Raw genomic sequence first — 14,122 nt, 5'->3', positions numbered from 1 at the left:
ATGCCGGCTTACCATCTCTACCATCATCCGGTTTAGTCATCCAACAAGAAGAAATGAGTACGAAATTCCAGCAATAAGAAATGAACAAAAGATTGGAGCTGAAGACCTTAAGTGCTTGCTTTTTGCCTGTTGACCAGATAACTAGAACTATCTGCATTATCTATGCAGCATGGGGTTTTTATTATTTTTACCTAAAGACGTCTCTTTTTGGTAATGACAAACGTGTTTTTTAAAAAAAATAAAAAAGCCTGGTTTTTCTCAATACACCTTTAAAGGTTTTTAAATTGTTTCATATCTGGTCAAGTTGAGATTTTTAAGAACCTCATTTTTAATTTGTAATAAAAGTTTACAGCTTGATTTTTTCAAAAAAGTCAACAAACTGCAAGCACCTGTTAATAAAGGTCTTAAATAATTGTAAAAAAAAAAAAAAAAAAAAAAAAGAGACAACCTGACATATGCCTCCTGATGGAAGTAAGCAACACGTCCAAAAAAAAGTTGAATCTCAGGCATATTACATTCTAGATCAAGTACCAGTTTACAGGGAAGACGGGTCAGGGGACTACGTTAAATGACATAATGGGGATGCAAGCCACAAAATCTAGTAAAACTCTAAGGACAAACCTAGATTCTTTTTTAAGAAAAAGAAAAGGCGAAGAAGGAAGAACGCAATTAAAAAAAAAAACAATAGAGGGAAAGGAACCTAGAGGTTAAGACTTACAAGCCATATCAAGAAAATGGCAATGATGTAGACCTGAATTGGATCCTGATTCAAATAAACCAACTGTAAATGAGTAAGAGGGAGAGAGAGGGAGAGAGAGGGAGAACTGGGGCAACTTGAACCTGTGGTAACCATTCTCCAGGATGCCCACCCACCCCTCAAAAATCCTGGCCTCCTGGTATTCATACCCTCTACGTGGAAGCAGGCTGGTACTTATAATGGGACGAATACTGCAGAACTGTGTGATTTACGAAGCTTGGTCATGAAGGGCATTGCAGCTTCCTCCTTGGCTCTCTGGTGCACTTGCTCTGAGGGAAACCAGGCATGGGTTCTGAGGCCGTTCAAGCTGCCCCGTGGAGAGTGCTTGCAGAGAGGACCCAAGCCACAGCCAGCACTGAATTGCCAGCCAGTGTGATTGAGCCACCTGGAAAGCGGATCCTCCAGGAACTGTCAAGCTTTCAAGTGACTGCAATCTCAGGAGACACTGAGCCGGAACTAGCTAAGCTGCTCCTGAATTCCTGACCAACAGAAACTGAGTGACAATAAATGTTTATTGTTATTTTAAACCACTAAGTTACACAGCAATAGATAACTAATACCAACACGGACTAGACAGTTGAGGATTTAAAGTATTGCTAATGCTAAGTATATAATATAATTAATATAAATACTGCTAATCATGTAATTGTGATGATGTTCTTTAAAAGTTATCTTTTAGAGGTGCATACTGAAATATCTATAGATGTATTAATATGCTGTTTGAGATTCGCTTCAAAATAATGCAGTTAGGGACTTCCCTGGTGGCGCAGTGGTTAAGAATCCGCCTGCCAATGCAGGGGACACGGGTTCGAGCCCTGGTCCCGGAAGATCCCACATGCCGTGGAGCAGCTAAGCCTGTACGCCACAACTACTGAGGCCTCGTGCCGCAACTGCTGAAGCCCGCGCACCTAGAGCCTGGGCTCCGCAAAAAGAGAAGCCGCTGCAATGAGAAGCCCATGCACCGCAACAAAGAGTAGCCCCTGCTCGCTGCAACTGGAGAAAGCCTGCATGCAGCAACGAAGACCCAAGGCAGCCATAAATAAATAAATAAATAATGAGGTTAGGTGGCAGCAGGGAGTGGAGGGTATAGGTGAAGTGAATGGTCATGAGTTTATATTGGTCGTAGCTGGGCAATGGACATATTCGCTGTACTATTCTCTCTACCTTTTTGTACGGTTGAAATTTTCTATAATAGTTTTTTTAAAAAAAGGTACTTAGCAATGGTCCAGGCAAGAGAAAAGACGGTCTGAAACAGAGCAGTTGTTATAAGGATAGGAGGGTAGACAATGAAATAAAATATTCAGGAGGTGAAATGCCCAGGCCTTAGTGAATGAATAGATGCAGAGAGGAGAGAGAGAGAATCTAGGGTAACTCTCAGGTGTCCGGACGGTCCTACCAGCCACTTGCCAGCTCTGCAAACTTGGGAGAATCAGTCAGCCTTTGTGTGTCTCATTTTCCCATGTGGAAAATGGAGGGAAAAACACACTTACCTCATAGGATGATTGTGAGGATTAAGTTAATTAAAACATGTAAAGAAAGCACTTAGTACGGTGTTTGGCACGTAGTAAATCCTCCAAGCGTTAGCTCTTCCACTGGGGAAGCCCAGGACTGGGGGTGGGATGGCACTTTTGGTTTTGAACATGCTGGGGAGGCCACCATCAGGGATTTCCACAAAGGTGCCAGGAGGCCTTTGCATATAAATCTGAAGCTCAGGGGAGAAGTCAGGGATAGACATGTGGATGATTTGGCACATTTTAAACCCATACGAACGAGTCAGCTCCTTGAACAGACACTTCACCAAAAAAGATACACAAATAGCAAATAATCACATGAAAAGCTCTTAAACCTCATTAGGTGTTAGGCAAATGCAAATGAAGTCAACCATGAAATACCACTATACACTGATGAGGATGCCTAAAATTTTTTTTGTTAATTGTGATAAAATCAAGCACTGCTGAGAATGTGGAGCCACTGGATCCCTCACACTGCCAAGTGGTGAGGTAAAATGGTACAACCTCTGGAAAACAACTGGCAGTTTCTTATAAAATTGAACATGTATTAACCATACAACGTAGCAATTGCACTACTGGGTATTTATCCTAGAGAAATAAAAATTTGTATCCACGCAAAAATCTGAACAGAATGTTCAGAGAAGCTTTATTTGTAATAGCCCCAAACTGGAAACGATCCAAACATCCTTCAACAGGGGAATGTACAAACTGACTAATACATGCATGTAAATACATGCAGGGTAGCGATGGAATGCTACTCTGCAGTAAAAAGGAAAAGCTATAGATACATACAACTCAGGTGCACCTCAAAGGCATTATTTTATGAAGATTGAGTGAGCCCAGTGGAATTCCAGGAACCTCACCATTTAAGGAGCATATGGAAATCTTTTAAATCTGTGCACTACCCTCAAACTCAACTCCTGCTGCCTAGGTGCAGGCCCTACTGAATCTTGCCTGGAATATTGCTCCAGCCTCCTCACCGGCCTCCGAGTACCCAGCCTTGGGTCTCTCCCGTGCACTCTGCACACTATTTCTAGACGAATCTTTCTGATGGCGAGCACTGAACTTTTCAATGACTCATTTTTGCTGTCAGGATAAAGTCCAAACTTCCCATCATACATTCAAGTCTCCTGCTTACCTCTGTCCTCTTATCTTTTAGTCCTCCAGCCATAATACACTCATATTTATGCTAGAATGTTCCATTTGATCCCTCACTGCTAGGCCTTGGTATTTTTATCTTTCTGCCTAGAACTCTCACCCACACCCACTTGGCCTGACTCATCATACCCACCCTGCAGTTCTTAGTTTTGATACCACCTCATCTAGGAAGCCTTCTCTGAGCCCCCAACACTGGGTTTTAGCCCCTTCTGGGGTCTCCACAGCATCCGGGCACCCTCCATCAGAGCACTACCTGCGCTCTCCTACGATCCATCACCCAGTGACTGGCATCACCCACTAGAACTGTGAGTCCCAAGGGCTGGGACATGCCACATTTATCCCTGGGTCCCTGGTTTAGTTAGCTCAGTGTTCACACCTACTAGGTGCCCAATGAATGTTCCTTGTGTGAACAACAGTGTGGGTGCATGAGGAAATGAAGGAATGAAAGGGGAGGCCCGGCGTGGGGCGCAAGGGCCCCTGCAGAGTGTCCTGACTTCAGAAGGGGCAGGAAGAGAGAGGCAAACCAGGCCCAGAGTCCCTTCTGCTCCCTTGCCAACGCTGCCTGCCTTGGGACTGGCTGTGGGAAAAGTGCCCACCCTGAGGTCCAGCTGGGGCTGGACTGGCGAGGGAGGTTCTAGGTGAAACAGACTCTGACAGGGACAGTTTATGTCTGTCCAAGTCCACATATTCATGTTCTCTGTACTTTGTGCAACGCGTGTATTGGGTGTGGGGAGAGAGTAGCCAGGATGCGGTGTGATGGTCACCAGGGGTGAAGGGAGGGGACCCTGCATCTCGTCTTCTCGCCACAGAGTGGCACTTCAGGCCTGCAAACCTCTTAGGTGGGCGCTGCCGCTATTGCGCCACCTGGTGGCCACGTATTTTCCGACTGTTCCGTAGGAAATGACTTTTTTCTTTTCAAGTTGAAGAATCTCAAACAAAGAACATATGCGGCATACTTGAATTTGAGGCTTTTAAATAACTCCTTGGATTGCTTCTGCCTTAGAGAAGGCCCCCAGTGCTACCCTGTTAGCTACCCTACGAGTGAACGACGGAAACCCGATTTTCTGGTGGCTTCTGCCACCTCAGGCCCCAGCTGCCCTCAGCTTGGACTCTTCCCTGCCCACTTACCCTCCCGCAGGAATCATCAGCGGCGCTTATCAGAGACCCGTGTTCAACTCCTGTGCTCCTGTGGGTGGCCCTCCGCCACCCACTGCCCGGTTCCTCGATCTTCACCCCTCCCAGGGCTTTCACTTCTGGCTCATTTCAGCTAGCCTCAGAGTATAGAAGTCTACTCTTCCACTCTCAGCCCACAGCCCACAACGTCCCAGCTCTCGCATGCTCTCTCCCTTGCATTCTGGGTGCATTGAAACTCCAGTCCTGCCCCTTAACCCCTCCACTTTATCCTGCTCCTTTCAAGGCCCCTCAGGCATAACCTCTGTCTTTGTTTAATGCAGACTCTGGAGCTGGACTGCCTGGGTTTGAATCACAGGTCTTCCACAGACAAGCTTTGACCTTGGGCAGCTTGCGTAAGCTCTCTGAGCCTCACTCTCATATTAAAATGGGGATAAAGATAATATCTACCTAAAAAGGTTGTGGTGAGGATGAACTGAATTAATATGTGTGAGCACTTAGAACAGTGCCTGGCACACTGTAAATGCTGTGTTATGTGTTTGCTCTTATATGTTATTATTATTGCTCAGGCTGGAGCCTATGGTGGATGACATCACCAGCCACCTCAACAAAGCCCATCCTTGCACTAAGCCCACCATCTTCCTTTTCTAGTCCTAGAACCAGGCCTCTGCACCTGCTAAGAGAAGAAACAGGAACCACAAAAATCCCACTTTCCTGCAGACTGTGCCACTGGGTGTTTCTGCTTCTCAGCCTCCATTGGGCTCCAGCCTCCTTTGAAAAATCCTTGACTTGTCCTTACCCTGGTCCCTCTGCTCTGTCTGCAGTGACCATTCCACATCGTCACCCCTTTCCCCAGGCACATGGTATGAAATTCAAAAGGTATAAAAAGTTACAGTGAAAAAAGAGTCCCTCTGTGGTAACTTGATAAACATGCCACCATATCTTGTAGTCTATCCTCTTGACGTGGGATGACCCTTTGTCTCCCACACTCTGATCCTCACAGCCCTGCACATTCCCTGCTCTGTTCCCATCTCCCGAAACCCTTCCACTGGGTCCTCTCAAGCTCATGGCTCTTCATCAGCAAACTTCTCATGGACACAGCCTCTTCGAATGTTCCCTTTGACCTCCCGGCTCTCCCTGAGGATGCCCCCTCCCTGCAGACCTCTCAAGTGGGCACTGCTGTCTCTCCCTCAGCCCCTGTGCCATAAGGCCAGTGGGTGTGTAGGCACCCTCTGTACTCCTCAGTGCTTTCAGACCGTTCTTCTTCCCTAAAGTCCCTCAGCTTTGAATCTCATGTCAACGGACTATCCCACCCATCATGCCCCTCTTTTCCACTTGTCTATCAATCTCTGGGTTACTTCCTCTTATTTCTTGAGGTTTTGGCTCCTGCCTCACTGTCACCCCCTCTGATGCTAATTCTGTCCTAATTCTGAGAGCTCTCAATATCTACAGAGGTAATCCTCCCAGTACCTTGGCCTCTGCATTCCATGACCTCTTTTCCAATGACCTTGCCCTCTACCCTATCTGAGCCACTCACTCCCATGGTCATCCCCTGGTCCTTCTCATTACCCATAACTGCAACCCTTCTGTATCAGTGTCCCAGGGCTTCTGTAACAAAGTGTCACAGATTGGGTGGCTCAAAAACCAGAAATTAACTTGCTCACAGCTCTGGAGGCTAGAATAATCAAGGTGTTAGTTAGCAGGGTTGCTTCCTTCTGAGGGCTGCTGACGAAGAATCTGTTCCTCTCAGACCTCTCCCCTAGCTTCTGGTGGTTTGCTGGCAATCACTGGCATTCCTTGGCTTGCAGACGCATCACCCTGATCTCTGCCATCATGTTCACGTGGCATTCTCCCTGTGTCCAATTTTCCCCTTTTTATAAGGACATCAGTCATTTTGGATTAGGGCCCACTCAAATGACCTCATTTTAACTTGATTACTTCTGTAAGGTCATTTCCCAAGGTACTGGGGTTTAGGACTTCAATATTTTTTAAGGAGGGGACAGACACAATTCAACCCATAACATCTCCCATTCTCCCATAATCTCAGTTTCATGCATCCCATCCTCTGACTATCACCTCTTTTCTTCCCAACATCTTTCCAACTCATTCCCCCTAGTACTTTATCTCCAAAACTCTTTTGATTCCACCAGGACCTTCAATCTACTGATTCTACCTTCCTTCATGCCTCTCTCCTTTATTGCTCTCTCTTCCCTCTTTAACCAGTGTAAAGCCCACAGCCAGTTAATAGAATCGCTTCCATGCATGTATCTTCGATTCCCTTGCCTCTCTCTCTCTGTTGCACTTATTTGGCAAATTGGCAGCCCTGGCTAATCCAACTTGCTCCCTATTCTGTACCTAATATAGCAGGAGAAAACCCCCCCAACACATTCATATTAGTAAGTCTCACTTTTAATTCCTAATCACCTAAAGTGGACCCTTCATGCTGCCTGGTAATCCTACTATAGTCTCTAGCCTATTCACTAACTTTTGAGCTCCTAGATGACTACTCACTCTATCTTCTCTCTTCTCAAACCTCCAACAACTCTTTCTCCCATCCTTCCACTTGGCCAATGACCGTGATTATTTCCTTGAGAAAATAAAAGCAATCAGAAAAGTTCTTCTGGGACTTCCCTGGTGGCGCAGTGGTTAAGAATCCACCTGCCAATGCAGGGGACATGGGTTCGAGCTCTGGTCCTGGAAGATCCCACTTGCTGTGGAGCAACTAAGCCCGTGCGCTGCAACTACTGAGCCCATGCGCCACAACAACTGAAGCCTGCACGCCTAGAGTCGGTGCTCCGCAACAAGGGAAACCACTGCAATGAGAAGCACGCGCACCGCAACAAAGAGTAGCCCCCACTCGCCACAACTAGAGAAAGCCCGCACGCAGCAACGAAGACCCAACGCGGCCAAAAAATAATAAAGTTTTTCTATAAATAGACACCACCACATACACTCACCTACCTGCCTTCCTGTACCTGTGGATGCTGCTTAAGTACACTTGTGCACTGAAGCCCAACAATTTCCTCTTTTCTCTCCTGCATCATCAAATTTTCTCTATTTTGTCATCCCCATAAGTATAAGAAAATGCTTTAACTTCTATCTTTAAGAAACCCTCTCTTAGAGTCTGGGAACAGCAACTCCCACATAATAATGAGCACACCCAGCCCCCAGATCTTGGTTTCTAGAGATTGTTCCCCACTGAAAGAAACCAGGGCTCTTTGGAAAAATGGCTGATTTCAGGGTTGGGTTTGCGAAGATGAATCTTGAACATGTTACACCAGAAAGTATGCACTCAAAAAGAATGATGGAGATTTGTCAAAAGACAAAACAAAACAAAAGCCAGTTTTAAAGGGATCCTACTGGCCAAATCATGGACAATTTGAGCACCAAAGTAAATAATGGTAGAAATGGATTATAAACCATTGAATAAAATAGGACACCATGAGTCCATACTGATATAAATAAATGCATAAATAGAAAGTTTGATGAAAGTGAAATATTTACATAGTTTCAAAGTACCTTCCCACTATGTTCTGTGCTGTTTCTGCTTCATTTCCTCTGACCTCTAAAGAGATGGAGTATCCCAGGGCTTAGGACTCAGAGCTTTCCTCTTCTACTCTCTTGGTGATCTCATACAGTCCCCTGGTTTTAAATAACATCCATATGCTGATGGCTTACCAATTTATATCTCCAGCCCGGGCTTCTTTTCTGAACTCTAGACTTCTATAACCCACTGCTTACTCCACATTTTCCATTGGATATTGTCCAATAGACATCTCAAGCTTAACACATCCAGTACTTAACTCCTGAGCTTCCCTCCCTCAAGTCTGCTCTATCCACAGTCTTTTCCATATCAGTTAATGGCAACTTCTTCCTACCAATTGCTCCAAAAACCTTAGAGTTATCCTTTTATAAAAAAAATTTATTTGGTTATTCATTTATTTTTGGCTGCTTTGTGTCTTCATTGCTGCGTGCAGGCTTTCTATAGTTGCGGCGAGCCGGGGGCTACTCTTCATTGCTCTGCAGCGTGTGGGATCTTCCCGGACCAGGGCGCGAACCCGTGTACCCTGCATTGGCAGGCAGATTCTTAACCACCGTGCCACCAGGGGAGCCCCCCTCAATGTAGTTTTGATTTGCATTTCTCTAATAATTAGGGATGTTGAGCATCTTTTCATGTGCCTATTGGCCATCTGTATGTCGGAGTTATCCTTGACTCTCCTCTCTTCCCCACATCAATTACATTAGCAAATCTTGCTGTTTATAGTGCCTCTGCCCTGGAACACGCCCCCATCTCTCACTGGAATTGCCCAAGAGGCTTTCTTACAGGTCTGCTTCCATACTTGCCCTCTACGGTTTATTCTTATCACTCTCTAATTGCTCCCTATTTCACTCTGAGTAAAAGCCAAAGTCCCGGGCTTCCCCGGTGGCACAGTGGTTGAGAGTCCGCCTGCTGATGCAGGGGACACGGGTTCGTGCCCCGGTCCAGGAAGATCCCACATGCCACGGAGCAGCTGGGCCTGTGAGCCATGGCCGCTGAGCCTGCCTGTCCGGAGCCTGTGCTCCGCAACGGGAGAGGCCACAACAGTGAGAGGCCCACGTACAGCAAAAAAAAAAAAAAAAAAAAAAAAAGCCAAAGTCCCTACACTGGGCTCCAAGACTCCAAGACATGATCACTAAATCCTACCAAATTGGCTAAGAATAAAAAGTTTGATACTGGGCTTCCCTGGTGGCGCAGTGGTTGAGAATCTGCCTGCCAATGCAGGGGACATGGGTTCGAGCCCTGGTCTGGGAAGATCCTACATGCTGCGGAGCAACTAGGCCCGTGAGCCACAACTACTGAGGCTGTGCGTCTGGAGCCTGTGCTCTGCAACAAGAGAGGCCGCGATAGTGAGAGGCCTGCGCACCGCGATGAAGAGTGGCCCCCGCTTGCCGCAATTAGAGAAAGCCCTTGCACAGAAATGAAGACCCAACACAGCCAAAAATAAATTAAAAAAAAAAATTTGATATTACTCAATGATGTAAAAGATAGTCTCACTTATACATTGTTGACGAAGCGCAATTTGTTAATACCTATAAAAGTTTTTAAATTAAGCATATTCTATAATGCAGCAATTCCATTTATAGGAATTTATCTTATGGAAATACACAAGAGTGGCCAAAGACACATATGCAACGTTCACTGCAGCATTGTCATGGGAAAACACGTACATTGCACACCCATACAATGGAAGACCGTGTAGGATAATGGATATTCATGGGCTTTGGAAAGATCTCCAAGATACATTAGTAAGTGCTAAAAGAAGCAGATCAGTAATTATAGAATAATCTCATTGTCTAATAAAAGGTCAACATAAACATACTCTGTGTGTTTGCGTGTGTGTGCATTTAAAAAGCAATTGGAGGGAGCTGTCCCTTAGAGCTATCTGAGAGACTGTCTCCTGGGCTTGAAGTCCTCAGAATGTCCACCGAATAAAACATAATTCTCAAAGAAAAAAAAAAAGCAATTTGAAAGGAATTCCAATCAACTTGGGTTATGTCTGGGGAGTAAGACTGGGAGTTGGAATATGAGAGACTTCCTCTTCCTTATATGAATATTCTATTCAATCTCAATTAGTTTTTAAACCATGAACATGCACTTTTATAATCTATGTCTTTAATAATTACAAAAGAAGGTTTTTAAAAAAGATCTTCCTTACCCCAAGATCAAAGAAATGCTCACCTATACTTACTTTAAATTCATATGTCGGGCTTCCCTGGTGGCGCAGTGGTTGGGGGTCTGCCTGCCGATGCGGGGGACGCGGGTTCGTGCTCCGGTCCGGCAAGATGCCGCGGAGCGGCTGGGTCCGTGAGCCGTGGCTGCTGGGCCTGCGCGTCCGGAGCCTGTGCTCCGCAACGGGAGAGGCCACAACAGTGAGAGGCCCGCGTACCACAAAAAAAAAAAAAAAAAAAAAAATCATATGTCTTAAAAAAAATTACTTATATGCTTGAATTAACTCACCCAGGACTATAGAAGGGGATACATACCTAGAATTTGCTGCAGAGAATGACTGTTTTCTTTAAAAACTTTTTGATAAAGGAAACAAAACACTATTTGTAGAAAATCTAGAAGAGGGTGAAGAAGAAAATAAAAACCACTGGCAACCCACAGAAAACCTCAGTTAACATTTTGGGACATTTCCTGCAAGAGACAGGGTACCCATTAAGGTGGAATCTGGAACCTTTTTATAGTCTTTTGCTGATGACTTGATGCCATTTGTGGGGGACAAGGAAGGGGGGTCTGAAAGTTTGGGCTTCTTTTGTCTGGGAAATCCAGCAGAAAGGGTCATACACAATGGTAAGGCAAACATTCACCCATTGTTCATGGAGAAAAAAGTGAGGTCGCCTTAATTCTGCAAGCAGATGTTGCAAACTGAGATATGAAGTGTCCTGCCATAGTGAGGATCAAGTGGCCTTTTAGCCAAACCCTTCCCTGAAATACAAAGAGAAATTGGTTTCCCGGGAGTGTCTTGAACTCACCTGTGTGTCCCCTGCCACAGAATTATTTCAGATGGAATATTCTGTTTGTGTGGAGGGCACACACAGTCATGTGCGCCGGGGGTGGCTTGTCTGGGCCCAGCACCCCTTAGTAGCACACTGGGGGACCTAGGGACAAGAGCTGCCCACCTTGGAATAGTTGGTAGGGAAGGGCTGGCTCCAGGTACCAGGTATGGCTGATGCTACTTTGCCCTGGTGACTGGCAGGGAGCTTTTTCTAAGGTGGCCCACGTTGCCCTGGGGCCTAAGAGGCCACCTTGCATTTGCAAACACTGCAGGACAGAGCCCAGCAGCAGACCGAGCAGACCCTGGTGACAGAAACATGCACGGATCCTTGGTCTCAGCTTGTAGGAGGTGGAGTCCAGAGTTGAACCCACCATGCCAAGCTCCTTCCCGGAAAGGAAGTAGGATAAATATCCTGTAGGCGAACAATTCTGTTTTAACAAGGAAATGAGGTAATCCATCAGGTTCAAACAGAATAAAGGGCTTAAGAAACCAAGAAATAAAAAGTTAAGAGAAGGATGTAGACTTCTTTGAGCCCGCCTGGCAAGAGGCAGAGATCAGCGGCTTGGTAATAACATCCTTAAGCCCCTAAAAGCAGAAGGGACAGTGGCATAGCTACCTGGAAGCAGAAGATAGAAGAAAATGCGATCCTGACATTTGAAGAAAATCAAGACGTCTGACTCGACCCTTCTCTAAGTCGTGTTAATTTCCTCAATGATGACATCAACTAAGGGAAACAGGAGGGAAAACGGCCAGGTTGGGAGAGGGGTGGGAAGAGCAGAGAGCTGAGGAGAAAGCTGGTCTGGTCCAATTTCCCAATCGTCCATAGATAAGGAAAACCAAGGCCCAGAGAAGGGATGTAACTTTCCCCACACAACCAGACTCAGTGGCTAAGAAAGACTCTTGACGCCCAGTCTAGTGCTCTCCAGCCCTGCCCTTCAGAAGTGATCCAAGGCCAAAAAGGGAGGAGGAGATTAAAGTCCTGGCAGAACAGAGCAAAGTTACACACCCAAAAAGAATCACTCCCACCAGGCTCCATCACTTCTCAGCCTTGGAAAATCACTGAATTTTTTTTTTTTTTTTTGGCTGTGCCATGTGGCATGCAGGCTCTTAGTTCCCCCACCAGGTATCGAATCCGTGCCCCTGCACTGGGAGCACAGAGTCTTAACCACTGGACCACCAAGAAATTCCCCCATTGAATGTTTTTGAGCTTCAATGTCTTCATCTATGAAATGAATCAGGAGGCTGGCAATATGGTAGGTATTTAACGGGGAGTTCTTTCACTGCTCTCTGGACCATTCAGGGCTGGAGAGACACTGCTGGAAGGAGCTAGTATAAAGGGAGGCGTTAACAACCTCCCCGCCCCTGACCTTCCTTGGCCTGGTCAGAGTACAGGATAGCATCCAGTGGTATAACCGAGTTGTCAACAGGCCCAGCACTACTCCCTGTCCAGGCACCACTTACCTCAGCTTGGCAAGCCTGTGATGTCAACAAAGACCATGTATTCAGTACAGGGCCCCCTATCTCCATGATGAACTGTCCAGAGTCCCAGCCACAAGGCCAGGGGTGTTAAGCATGCATGATGCCCAGGTGGCCTCCAGACGGTATGTCATGGGGAGACGGTGAGTGCAGACAACGGCAGGGGGTGTGCTCTGGACGAGTCACCCCACACCTTGCAACCTGGGCCGGAAGGAGGCCTTCCTATAGGCTCAACTTGACTGGCCAGTGTGAGATGGGCTGGGGCCACCTGGGTCACCTTCAGGTCACTGTCCAACTCCACGCCTAACAGGAAATCCAAGGGCTGGAGGGCGACAACCACTCACCCCATGGCCTTCTCACGTCACACGGAGACCCTTCCACACCGCCTCATTCCTGGCCTCCCCATCCTAAAGTGAGAATTTGAGAGCCAGGGGAACTTCTGGCTGAAATCTGAGGTAGAAATAGGGGCAAGAAGCTCTGAGGAAAGCCCAAAGTCTGTGGAGAGACTAGAAGGCGGCAAGTTGGAGGCCCAGTTGCGCCTCACTTCACGACAACGGGAGGTGTGGACACTTAACTCTGTCTACTCCTGGGCCCCTGAAGCTCAGAGTCTGCACGTCCCACCTGAGCTGGTATGTCCAGGGTTTGAGTGCACGCCCAAAGACACCCTCCCCATCTTCTTCTCTCTGAGGGGCAGCCCAGCCTTCTGCCCCGCCCAAGCCCTGTGCCAGGGGAATTTCCCCACCCCCAGGCACCATTCCAGGTCTAAACAGACCCCACTTCCCCAACCCTTAGTTACCTTCTAGGGTGACTCCAGCCAGTGGCCCTGGTGGAGGGAGCTGCCTCACAAGGGAGCCTGGAGCAGAGTCCAGGGCCCTGGAGTCCTGTACCCAGGTGCCCACGCAGTCTCCACCTGCCTGTCCATCCCTGAGTCCTCCCACAGAATGAGCTGAGTCAGGGGCAGGGAGGGGCCTCCACGTTTTATTAGGGATACGGCAGAAGCAGAGGCTGGAAGCAGAGCAGCCGCGTTTTTTAACAACAGATAAATTAACCGCAGTGCGGGGATGGGGGGAAGGGGCGCGGGCGGGTGGAGACTGGGCCAGGTGCTTTAATATAAAAAAAAAACCAACAAAAAAGACAACAAATGGGCCCCAAAGACATGGGGCAGGAGAGGGCAGCACCATCCAGACAGCGGGGAGGGCCAGGGCAGACAGAGAGAAGGCAACTTGACCCCTCGCCCCTGAACTCCACCAGCACGGGGCTTCTGAGGCAGGGGAGCTGCCAGGGTGGGTGGAGATGGCACGGCTGGTGGGCAGGAAGCCCAGCACCACAAGATGGCTCAGCCTGAAGTGGGAGCTGGGGGCCGGGACACAGCGGCCTCGAACCTCCAGTCCCGCAGAGGAAGAGCCTTACTCTGGGTGAGAGAAGGGACCAAGGGTGGGGTCTCTCCCTGAGCTGAGAGCGGTCATCTCCTCCACAGCAGTGGCGGGCAGTGGGGTGTGCCGGGGACCCCCTTCACCTTCTTGTCCATCTACCTCCTTGGTCCCTTAACG

The sequence above is a fragment of the Phocoena phocoena genome, chromosome 11 (genome assembly GCF_963924675.1).
Source record: "Phocoena phocoena chromosome 11, mPhoPho1.1, whole genome shotgun sequence".
NCBI classification, from domain to species: Eukaryota; Metazoa; Chordata; class Mammalia; order Artiodactyla; family Phocoenidae; genus Phocoena; species Phocoena phocoena.
Note: the sequence above shows the minus strand (reverse complement) of the source record.